General features: G+C 39.5%; 1 protein-coding gene across 1 annotated transcript in view; it reads left to right on the top strand.

Annotated features, from left to right (window-relative positions):
* The window catches only part of SH3GL2 (SH3 domain containing GRB2 like 2, endophilin A1), a 182,230-nt gene that overhangs the window by 80,591 nt on the left and 88,399 nt on the right, over positions 1 to 13,240 (top strand). The window lies entirely within an intron of this gene.

The following is a 13,240-nucleotide window of genomic DNA, read 5'->3' as shown; positions in this document are numbered from 1 at the left end:
ACATAAGTAAGTTTGTTAGATATTGTCAAGTTTCCCTTCATAAGGGCCATACCAGTTTTCATTCCTACCTGCAAGATGTGAATGAGCCTTTTTTTTCACAGCCTTGGTGAGCACCCTCGGTAACTTTTCTTTTTCAGTGTTTTTCTAATTTGGATGGGGAGAAACAATTATGTCAGTGACATGATTTTGTCTAATTTATCCTGCTTATTGAATAGCATTTTCTCAACTTTATCTTTGGTTTAATTTAGCTTGGAAAATAAAGCTACAGAATTAGGTTTTATTTCTCACTTATCCACTCAAAATAATGAACTTCTATAAACATCAGGTGTTCTCTAACTTTAGTGGGCATCAGATCACCTGGAGGGCTTATTAAAACACAAATTGGGCCCTGGCTGGTTTGGCTCAGTGGATAGAGCGTCAGCCTGCAGACTGAAGGGTCCCAGGTTCAATTCCAGTCGGGGGCACATGCCAGAGTTCTGATTCTCTTTCATCATTGATGTTTCTATCTCTTCCTCTCTGAAATCAATAAAAATTTATATAAAAAAAACCCCACAAATTGATGGGTCCCACCCTGAGAGATTTTGATTCAGGAGGTCTGGCGAGAGACTAGATTATTTGCATTTCTATAATCCTAGGTGCCGCTGATGCTGCCGGTTTGGCAACCACTGCTTATATTAATGGCATGGCTTATGGAGTATCTCAGGGAAGTTGTTAGATCTTATGATTGACATTATATTTGAGTGACTGTTTGGGACATATGTCACCATGTCTGTACTGATGAAGAGACAAGATATCTAACAGAACTTTAAATCTTAGTACTGGAGGAGATAGAATAGTCCATCTTTGTCATTCATTTTATTAAATCATTCATCTATTCATCAGGTTTCTTGGCTTCCAACTACATTTCTAGCAATGCAAGGGTTTTTATTTTACACTAGAGGCCCGGTACATGGATTCGTGCACCGGTGGGGTCCCTCGGCCTGGCCTGTGGGAATCTGGCCGAAATCGGTTCTCCAACATCCCCCAAGGGCTCTCGGATTACGAGAAGGCAGTTCTCGGGTGATGCACCCCGTAATCAGGCTCCCTCCTCTCTGGTTCTGGGTGTGTCACCCGAGAACCACAGCTGCCAACTCACCGCAGCTCAGCAACTCCTGCACCATGTGTCTGCCCCCGGTGGTCATTGCACATCATAGCTACCGGTCGGACAGTCGAATGGTTGGATGGTTGCTTAGGCTTTTATATATAGAGTGAGGAATTTTACTTAAGAAAAGTTAAATATATTTTCTAAGATCCAACATTGAAAAAACAAAAGCCCTTGACTTCAGGGTCTTTTGAATAACCATGGCAGTTCTGTGCTTCCTTTTGCACGTAATTGACTTACTGTGCTCCAGCCAAATGAACGAAAGATGAAATATAATTTTAAAAACTTAATAATGGCCATTATAATTGATAATGACATTGTGGTTGACCTGAAATAATGAGGGCTTTGCTTATTTTGTTGTTAAGGTTATACATGCAAATTTCTGGTTTGGCAGTAGTTAAAATTGGGAGCAGAAAAAGGAAAACTTGAGAAATATTGGTTTCCTGGCAACTGAATGCACAGTATCAGATTCGTGTACCACTTGCTTAATGTTAAGATGCCTAAATTGTAAATAATTAATTGAACAGAAACTGAAACAGCCATGATAGTTAGCTAAATTCTAAGCTCCTTGACCTGAGCTCATTATGGTCAGGTTAGCGAATAGGATGGCGGATTCTCCAAGAAAAGGAGCCCAGATACAGACCCTCTCATGTACATGGATCTTGAAAATTAATTGGGCATAAATGAGCATTTAGTTGTAGATTTTGATTTAGTGAATGTGCGAATCCTAAGCTACAGCCCATCGGGAGATAAATGAGCTGCAACCGAGCCTTGGACTCGCTCTCTTCAGCTCCCCTCATACAGAGGACCTATGGAGGGATTGTTTATTTTAATAAAAGATGCAAAGAGTAATAAGCCTTACAGCCATCAAATCCTGTAATGACTTTCACTTCTCACTCTCCCTGTGATATCGCTCCTGTCATTCTAGAAGCTTTCCTTGGTTGATTTCATCCTAGTTTTAATTCTTGTACTTACACAGAAGACTTCTAATTGTATGCCTCTAGCTTATTCTCTTTCTTGAGAATTCAGACTTGTATATTCTGATGCATACTGAGCATCTTAACTGTTCCATTTGTAAGTGAAATCTTAATGCTTAAAACAAAATTTTTTTGGGGGTTGGAAAGTCATGGACTCATAATTGGGCTGAATTCAACTGGATATTTCTTGTGGGTCTTGTATGGGGCCCTCGTGTATGGGGCTGGGTGGTCTCAAATGTCCCAACTCACATGTTTGGCAGTTTGTTGTTGACTGTTTGCGCTCTTTCTCTCTCTCTCTCTCTCTCTCTCTCTCTCTCTCTCTCTTTCTCTCTCTCTCTCAGACTTCTTTACATGCCCATCTCAGGGTTGCAAGAAAGTGAGGGCAGACAATGTAGGCCCAGAGGTCACATGCTGGCAATTCTGTTACTTTTTTAGGTCAAAGCACGTCCACAGGCCAACCCAGATTCAAGGAATAGGGAAAGGGTGTCTATTCTTGATGGGAGGAGCAGTCATATTCGTAAGCTATATAAATGTGCAACCACTATGCTTGAATGGCAACTGTAATAGAAAATACACACACACACACATACATACACATTTAATAAAAGAAAGGAATGTGCATACTGGGATGGGAGGAATTTGTGACTTTTCTTAACCATCAGCCTAGTATTTCTCAATAAAAGTGATTGACTTCTCCTTTTTTGAGTTCTTTTTGCACATTGCTTGTATTACTTTTGTGGTAGTCATCTTACATCCTTTATTTTGTATGTCTGACTTAGTATCAGGTTTCTTCTTTAATAGGTCATCTTTTTTCTGCATTTACAAAGAGCTTAATAAACAATTGTTTTCCCCGTAGTGCACAGCAGATTTTTTAATTTACCAGGTTTTCAGTAAATACTTAGGTGATTTATCCTCTTTTGATTAAGAAATATTTCAAGTGTACAGAAAAATAAGATAATATAATAAATCGGTTTCTATCAACCACTCTGAGCATCATTTCTGAGATAGAAACAGTGCTGTGAACTGATAGCTAAAATAGCAATGCCTGTTCAGTTACGTTGTGAGTTACAATAAACTGTCCTTGGCTGCCTTAAGCTTTTAAAAACCATTTAGGACCTTATTTCAAAGGGAGAATAAATTCTAAATTTCAAATATCCTGCCTTGAAAATTCGGTTAATTCATAATTTGGGGACTATTTTTGAAACATGTGACTATTACAAGCATCTAAGTAATGTTGAAGCAGAACTCCAGGCTTGGCTGCCTGCGGCCACAAAAGCCAAGCTCATAAGAAAGGTTCTGGTGAGAAGAAAACTGGTTTATTCAAGTGCCAGAATTTGTGAAAATGGGGATGACACCTGTCTTCAAAAACCCATCTTAACATCACACTGCAGGCAGAGGTTTTTATAAGGAGGAAGAGGGAAAGCAGAACAAAGAAATCAGAGGAGGGCTGTGGACATGCAGGCAGTGTCCTTGATGGTCCTGATAGGGATTTCCATGGCCAGTGTCCTTGAGCTGGCCATCTGGATTCCTGTGTCGGGGAAGTCAGCATTGACCCAGGCCTTGAACATCAGGCTGCTGTTTAGGTTCACACAGGAACTGAAACTGCTGATTCTAGTAAAGTATACTTAGAAAATAAACTTTTAACATGTAAGCTCTAGTTTTGAGAGAGCAGTATCAGTTTAGAGCAGTGATGGCGAACCTTTTGAGCTCGGCGTGTCAGCATTTTGAAAAACCCTAACTTAACTCTGGCGCCGTGTCACATATAGAAATTTTTTGATATTTGCAACCATAGTAAAACAAAGACTTATATTTTTGATATTTATTTTATATATTTAAATGCCATTTAACAAAGAAAAATCAACCAAAAAAATGAGTTCGTGTGTCACCTCTGACACGCGTGTCATAGGTTCGCCATCACTGGTTTAGAGTAACAAGCTAGGTTTAATATTCATCAAGATTAATATGGGTTGCTTTGTTAGTAAATTCTTATTATAGTTCTGTTCTATAGTCAGTTAGACTAATATAAATAGTATAGGGTATTCATTCTTAATTGCAATGTCAGTAACTATCTGGGAAAAAGAAAGCTAATTACAGAGTTCTTTAAGTTGGACAGAGGGTTTGTTTTTTTTCCTAGAACTTCAAAATTCTTTCCTATACAGGAGTGAAGTGTAGATAAAGATGCTTTAAGGGTGTATACATGCTCTGTCAAGTACTATTATTTGTTGTCAATAATACCCCACTAAAAACGCTAAGGCTTTTACTTGCCTATTAGATTTGCTTCATGGAGGACCAGTAAAGCCGAGTAAAAATTCTAAAGCTTTTATTGCATATTGGATTTGTTTCATGGATGGCTTTTTCCAGAGCGCTTAGAAGCTGTGTGTATAACAAAGGCAGTTAGAGAGAGTGAGAAGGAAGAGAAATGCCTCTGGTTTAGAGGCTGTGCACACTGTTCAGTTCATTTTGCCCTGTGTTATAATGGAAGAACATAAATCCCTGCTGTTAATTTTATTTCCTGATTTTAGTTCTGATATCTTGCTTCTTTCTCTTTTCTCTCACCCATAACTTTACTATAAAAGTTCTTATCTATAATAATCTATAGTAATAAAAGCATAATATGATAATTAGACCAGACGTTCTTCCAGGCGTCATTCCAGACATCCTTCCTGACGAAACTGGGGCCGAAAGGAAGCCAGCCTGGGTCGTGGGTGCCAGACGGAAGCCAGTGCTGGCAGCCAGGGAGAGGAAGGCCTACTCTTGCACAATTTTCGTGCATTGGGCCCCTAGTGCATCTATAAAGGGGGGATTATTTTTGCCAAAAACTTGAAAAGTATATTACAGACCACATTGCATTTTTTCCCTAATGCATAAATATCCCTCTCTAAAAATGGCATTTACCTACATAGTCTCAATATAGTTTTCACAACTCAGTTTTTCCTCCTAAAATGAGAACAATGAGCCCTGAACAGGTGGCTCAATTGGTTGGAGCATGATCCCATACACCAAAAGGTTCGATTCCCAGTCTGGGCACATACCTAGGTTGCAGGTTTGATCCCCGGTTGGGGTATATACAGGAAGCAACCAATCAATATTCCTCACATCTATATTTCTCTCCCCCTTCCCCTCCCCTTTCCTCCCCCTTCTCCCCTCCCTCTCAATCAATAAAAACATATTCTCAGGCAAGGATTTTAAGAAAGGAGACTGAGTAAAAGACTTTGTGGCTAAGAAGGTCTGACACATAACAGATGCTTCTCCAACTTGCTTTCCATCTTTCTCTAATCTCCTCTTTGTCCTCCCCCCACCCCCGGTTCTTTTTGTCTTTCCAATATTTCTTCCTCCTCACTATCTGGGCTCTCTCATTGACATTTCTACCCTATGTGTAAAATTTCTTAACTCCTCTGTCTGGGTTCCTTCCCAAGAGACTAATGGAAGCCCTGCAGCACCAGGGCTGCCCAGAGGGCTCACAGGCCAGTCCCCAAGAGGAAGCATTCAGCAAGGCCCTCCTCCTTCCTCCTTCCTGATCCGCTGCCTTCAGCCATTCCTGTGGGCTAAGGGATTTCTGCAGGGTGAGCACGCTCAATCTTTTGTCCTTAAAGAACCTATGTTTATATTCTGACTTATTCTCTGTGAAAATTTTAAACAGCCTTTTTTTTTTTTTCTGAAAACATACAGCATTTGTGCAAACATTGGGATCTGTTCATTGCTTTTTCCTTTTTGTTCAATCCCATTGGGATTATTCACTGAATAATCTCGTTTGGGGCTTATCTTTGACCTTTATACACACTACACGAGTTGGATAATTTTCCAGTGATGCAGAGCTCTGAAATTGCGAAGATGATATTTCAATATTGATTGTTTTTCTGGTGAATGCTTTGAAATAGTGTCAATTAGAAACTTTTAGCAGCTTATAACATTCCATCAAGCCCTTCTTTTGGAGGCTACCATGGTTTACTTCATGTGTTAAATATGTTGTTATTTCACAGAACTTACACCCAATCTTGTAGCCACCCGTGCTACTGTGAGCTTCTGAGGAATCTAAAAGGGACTTTACCAAATTGGGGGGGGGGGCGTGGAGAGGTGAATAGGAAGAAGCCTTTGATGGAAAGTACCACATATAACTTTTAGGAAATGTTGTGTTATTTATCAAGCATACTACTAAAGAGGAAGGGATAACTAGTAAAAATGGCTTAGTGTAATCAGTACGGGATTGGAAGCCTGTAGTATAGAAAAGGTGAATGACAGACACCTTGTAATAGTAGCAGTTAGTGCTTGTCACTTGTTATTTTGTTTTTATTGTTCCCATTGTGTTGTCCTTCCAATTTATCTGAAAAAATACAAGCACATTTCTTTTTTTTTTTAAAAAAATATTTTTATTTATTTCAGAGAGAAAGGGAGAGGGATAGGAAGATAGAAACATCAATGATGAGAGAAAATCATTGGTCAGCTGCCTCTTGCATGCCCCGTACTGGGGACCAAGCCAGCAACCCAGGCATGTGCCCTGACTGGGAATCGAACCATGACCTCCTGGTTCATAGGTCATTGCTCAACCACTGATACACACCACCTGGGCAATACAAGTACATTTATAAAACTGCTTAAGGCTTACCTGTGACATATGCATGTGTCACTAGGAAGTCAACTGACTCTGAATTAAGGAAATGTGGTGTCCCAGGGGGAAAAAGTTTCTCCTTTGCAAAATCCACTTGGTTTGGATAAATTCTAAGAGAGAGCATTTTAACTTGAATCTATAACTCTATTATATTTAAAAGATAGGAACAGATTGCATTGACCAGTTCAGTATGGTTTCTCTCTCTCTAAACTCAATAAAAACATATTTTTAGAAAATCCATATGACACCTTTAATGTGCAGAGGATAACCATAGCAACAATAAAACCCAAACCCAGTCTCAGTGCCTGGCTAGACTGAATCAACTCCCCACACTTAATTATAGCAAAGGAAAAGACATGTTCATTTCTAGGCATAAATTTACTTTTGTCTCTTCTGTTCTACACAAGATGTCTAGCTTTCAGCCAGAAATTACCAAGAAACACAAAGAATCCAGGAAAAACACACACACACATACAAGAAACAAATCAGTTAAACAGTAGCCGAGTCACATATGACCTAGATGTTTGAACTATTAGGGGATTTGAAATACCTATCATCAATGTATTAAAGATTCTAGTAGAAAAATGGACAATATGCATGAATAGATGAGGAATTTCAACAGAGGCATAAATTATAAAAAAGAACAAGATGAAAACACTCAAAGGTAAATAGTAACAGAGATAAAAATGCATTGGATGGCACACTGTTAGAATTGATAGAGCCAAAGAAATAGTGCACCTGAAGATAGGTTAAAAGAAACATAAAGAAAAGAAGGTTAGGTAAAACAAAAAACTTAGAGCCTCCAAGAGCTTTGGAACATTATCAAAGGTTCCAACATATGTGTAATTACAGTATGAAAAGAGTGAACAAGACAGAAAAAATATTTGAAAATATAATGGCAAAGAATTTTCTCAAATTAATGATTGATACCAAATAACAGGTCTAAGAAGCTCAATAAATAGCAAGCCGGATGACTACAACACACAGAGACACCAAAAACATTGTATTTAAACTGCCCAAACCAAAGAGAAAACCTCAAGGGCAACCAGAGGAACAACGGCATATTATATACAGAGGAACAAAAGTAAGAATCAAAGCAGAGTTTGATCAAAATTATGTGAGACAGAAGTACTCAAAGAATGAACTGCCAATGCACAATTTTATATCCAGCAGAAAATATTTTTCAAGTTGAAGGAAAAGGAAAGAAAGAAAATCTATCAGTGATCTTATTACTCCTCATTTCACTGCCAACTTTTAAATGTCTATGGAGATGAAGATAAGGATCTGGTATCAGCTAAACCTAAGTGAACTAACAACTGTGGTAAATCAACTGTGTCTCCATTCCTGAGTTTGCCTATGACTTTTGAATTGTGTTTGATCCTAGTACATGGTTGAAGTTTTGATGGCTTATAAGGGTAATGTACATTGTATTAGTTAGAGTTCTCTACAGAAAAACATAAATATATTACAAAGTGCGTATATGACCCAGAAACCATCACCATGCTGTATATTTCTTATATTTACATTTTTTAAACTAGAGAGAAATAATGACATGAATCGTAAGGATTTATGAAGAAGGGCTTTTAAAGACTGCTTATTGTCTGGGCCTATAATTTAGAAAGGAATTTTCATATTAAAGAGTGTGGCAATTAAATGGGAATACAGTAAGATTCCTGCCTAAAGCCAATTCTGTTATGTAGCAAGATTCATTTAAGAGATGGCTGATGATATCTCCCTATAACTCTACGGTGTTTAAAAGATGGGAACAGAGATTCCATTGGCCAGTTCAGTGTGGTAGTAACGTATCTTTCTAGTGTATGAGAATTAGCTTTCTGCTACTTGTACTCACCTAGATTCATCTGTTCTAGTCTCAATCTACTGGGAAAATTCAGATACCTCTGAACTTCTCTGGAGTTTGTAGTGGTAATGAGTTGCCCATCTGCCTAATGTAAAGTGGCACTAAGGTTATTCCGTTCTGCCCACTGGGCTCGGTTTTATGAGGAGACTCAGCAGCACAACATGGCAGCATTTACACCCAGTAGAATTGTCTTGGGGAATTGTTTTTCTCTGGTATGTAGTATTTGATATAGCTTGTTTGGTCAGCAGTTGAAAAACTGAAGTTTGGGGTAGAAATTGGATGAAAGGAGAATATCGGATTTAAGAGAAGAAGCATATTCCTCAACAGGTGAGAGATAAATTATTTATAAGCAGAAGAAAATGGAAAATAAGATCCAGTGTTAAAATATAGCAAGATCCTGAGTACTTCCAGTGCCAAGGAGTGGTTTCTAATGCCATTCTTCAGTAAGAGCAACCAGGGGGCCTTGGAGAAATGGCTGATTCTAGGACTGGGGCAGGACACATATAAGATGAATGTGTAGAATTTTGTGGTGTTAGAAAGTTTAAGAGTTATTTTGATCCCTTCACACCAATAAACAAACACACATATTGATAGGAATATGCCAGAGAGACTCAGGAGTCAACTCAAATGCTCCTAGTTGCCAAAGATGGAATAATTTGAGAAAAAATAATAGTATTGGATCAGAACCTGGATTAAACCTTCATTAATCCATACTACTATAAGTAAATGATTGAATAAATGGGGGAGCAGAGACAAATATCTCATGCAGAAGATTTTCAAATAATTTATTTCTTCTCTAAAGTAGAGAGAGAGAGAGAGTAAATCCACACTCCTCAAGTGTAGCTGCTCAGAGACTTCCTTCCAAAGATTACAGTGTGGAAGGGGATGTGGGCAAAAGGGTAACTTTACATGGAGAAACCTGACAAACACTACCCGATCCAGGTGATCAAGGTCCATGTCAGCAGTAATGAGTCATAATGATAGAATGGATCCTTGATATGATATGAGGACAATGACACTTTACTTCTGTAGAAGTACTCATTCAAAGCATGAGAAAACATCAGACAGATTTCAGTAGAGGGCCATCCTACAGCATAGCCAACCAGTAGTCCTCAAAACTGTCAAGGTCATCGAAACCAAAGGGAAGTCTGAGAAGCTGCCACAGCCAAGAGGAGCCTGGGGAGGCCTGGAAACCAAAGTGGTGATGTGGTATCCTGGATGGCATTGCAGAGCAGAGAAAAAGGCCACTAGGCTAAAAACAAAGAACATCTGAATACACTCTGTCCTGTAGGTTAATAACAATGTACAAATATTGGTTCATTAATTGTAACCAATGCAGCACACTAGAGCAAGGTGTTAATAACAGGAGAAGCAAATACTGTAAAGCCCAGTGCTCACTGCCCTCCTTTAGAATAGCCTCACCAAGACCTACAAGGCCCCATATGACCTGTCCCTTCTCTCTTCAATTCTGTGTCTAATTATCATTTCTCTCCTTACACTGTTTCAGCTACAATGAGCTTGTTGCTTTTCCTTGAACATGTCAAGATTGTTGTAATTGACCCTTACTTTGGCCATTTTCTCTTCCTGAAACTTTTTCCCCTGGATCTTCACATGTGCTGTGTGTTTTATTCTGGTCTTTCCCCCCAAGTTAGAATGACTTTTCCTGACCATCCTAAATAATATTGTATTTCCTACAATCTATAACCACAAAACCTGCATTCTTTCTCTGCATGGTCCTCAGTCTTTTCTGAAATTATTTATTTATTAAACTTTTTATACCCACGCCAGTAGAATTTAGGTCACATAATGTCAGGAATGCTGTTGTTAATGTTTACCGTCCACCTGTAGCAACTAGACCGGCCCTTGGTCCTTAGGTCAGCACTGAGGACAGGCCAAGTGAATGAAAGAAGAATTCTCAAATTCTGCCGCCTATTTAATTTAGTGCATACTCTACATTCTCTGTGCCCCTCATAAAAATTATTCTGTGCTGTGCATTCATGCTTTGTGTGTCTGAGACAGGGTTTCCCTTCCAGGTGGCTACGCTGCAGCTGTCATGTGTCTGTGATTTATCTCTGAACCCCACACAGTATCAAGCTCCTGTGCCTGACAGGAGAGTGCTGCTCTATAGCCATTTATGGGGTAAATATTTGTGGCTGCTTTGCTTCGGTTATGTAACTGCTTTCAACTTAGCCTAGTGGGATGCCTCAGGCACTGCATAAAAAGTTGGATACATCTGCTTTGCTTAGGGACTTCCCCAGCATTACCTCCCTATCACCAATCTGAACTTCTCTTTGCTTCTGCTGTCTTGAATTTGACCCATTTGACATTGGTCTTGGTTTCCATTCCCTCATATGTCCTCTTTAGAATTGGAGATATTACTCTCTTTTTTTTAACTAAGGCCCTAGCATAGAGACCCAATAGGATGCTATCTCATCTTGCCCAATAACTGTGGTTATGAGGCACCCAGCTCCCGTGGCCAGCTGAAGCCCAAAGCAGATGTTAGAACACCTGTCAAGGGAGGAATTTCAACATTGCAAACGTATAATGTAGTTTGTATGAGGCAACCTTCATAATGGGAGATTGACTCTTTGCTTTTATTAAGAATGACAGGCAAAGTACCAGGTAGGTGAGTAAAATACAAACATTTGCAGAATGGATCATGCAAAAAAAAAAAAAAAAGGTCTGCATACAATGTGAATCATTACACCTACACCATGCCAGGGCATTTGTTCATGAAGTGTCACCCAGGGTCCTGTGTCCACCTGGTAGAGCTTTGCCTGCATGAACTGTAGGCAGAGTGATTAGATAGAAGTAAACAGACTTCTGTATTGTAACCTCCCAAAATATGCTCCAGGGCAGTGAGTGGCACATATTACACTTTTATTTTTATTTTTTTAAAATATATTTTATTGATTTTTTACAGAGAGGAAGGGAGAGAGATAGAAAGTTAGAAACATTGATGAGAGAGAAACATCAATCAGCTGCCTCTTGCACACCCCCTACTGGGGATGTGCCCGCAACCAAGGTACATGCCCTTGACTAGAATCGAACCGGGGACCCTTCAGTCCGCAGACGGACGCTCCATCCACTGAGCCAAACGGGTCAGGGCCATATTACACTTTTAAATCAGCTCCTCCTCAGAAGGAAAGGACATGTTTTGCAGAGTGGAGACTTTGCGGTAGTTCATAACCAGAGCCTTAGCAGACGAGTTACAGTTAAGGACGCATCTCTCCCTGCAGGTACCACATGCCAGATCTTTGCCATGTATATGTGTAACGTTTGTGTTTCTGTTTTCACTTTACTCTGCCAAGAAGTGACTAGTTCTTCTTTAGGTTTTCTGAGGAAATGTGACCACATGACTAAGATTTCAGTGCATTTATCTTCTCTACTATGGGAGGAATTTCCCCGCGGAGCCTCATTCCAGAGTTCACAGTAACCTTAAACACTGGTTTTTGTCATCTTAGGACCCAGCAGTTTGGGAGAACGGTTCCTAGTGTGATTGTCTGAACTAATACAGACCCTTTATTTAAAGTCACTTCTGTTTTAAGACTCTTTTATGACTGTTCGGTGTGAAGATGGCGAAAGGCTTGTTCAGTTGAACAGAATGGCCTTAAGCTTGAGGCCAGCCCTGGATGCTGCTCAGCTAATTCCTCTCCTAGATGATTTCTTGTTGGAATAATTGCCGCCCCCCGCCCCCCGCCCCAGTTTACAGTCTTAGTTCTTAATTTCTCATGGTTTCAGGTTCTTCATACAAAGTATGGAGGAGGAAAATTTGACCTTTAAAAGACAGAAAAGTTTTCCTCTCATAGTTTTAGCAAAGAATCAGAACTCCGTTTTCCTCTGTCACCTTTCTCATGTATGCTCATTTAATTAATTACAAAACTGTTTCCTTCTGGCAGCTTCTGCTGAAATAGACCTAGAGCTTAAAGAGTCTATGTATAGTCCACTTTCTTTAAGACAACAGTGAAAGCTATTAGGGTAGGCAAGTTAAAATAAGTATTTCCTGTTTCCTGCCAGGCACCTGAAATATCAACTTTTGAATTTTATTTTCTAGGATTTATGAATATCCACAACTCTAAAGTGCTGGTAGTCATTTGTATTTTAGCATGAATTGTTCAGATTTATTGTGTGCTCTGACTGAGCACTGCCACGGTGATGATCTGATGGGAAGGACTACAAAAGAATCCATTGGGGCTGTGGAGTAATGCGTATGGATAAAGGTCTGCTAGGCTGCGTTCGTGGGCATCCTGAAGGTCCTACGAAGGTTCAGTTATTCATTGAGCAGTTATGTCTTGAACACCTACTGTGTGTCAGATACTGTTCAGAATGTGAAGCATATGCAATGAAGAAAATAAGGTCCCTAGGCCTCATGGAATATATGCACTAGAGGAGGCAATTTTGAGAAGAAGCTAGTTCCAGGAAAATGCCTTAAAATTCTATGTGATGTGGCCTGAGATTCATGCTGTTCCCCTTTCTCTCCACTCATCTTCTACCGTGATATTAATTGTTCGTACACACTCCATTGAAGAGAGCTGTGAACCATAGGCTCTTTGCCAGTGGAATTATGTACAGGGATTCCTTCAGTTCTTTATTCCCTGTTCTAATTGTTCCTGTATAGCTTTTTGCCACAGTTTTGACCCTTCCCTTTGAGACCTAAG

Source organism: Myotis daubentonii, chromosome 11 (genome assembly GCF_963259705.1).
Source record: "Myotis daubentonii chromosome 11, mMyoDau2.1, whole genome shotgun sequence".
NCBI classification, from domain to species: domain Eukaryota; kingdom Metazoa; phylum Chordata; class Mammalia; order Chiroptera; family Vespertilionidae; genus Myotis; species Myotis daubentonii.
The sequence above is the reverse complement of the archived record's forward strand: the minus strand, read 5'-3'. Positions and strand labels throughout refer to the sequence as shown.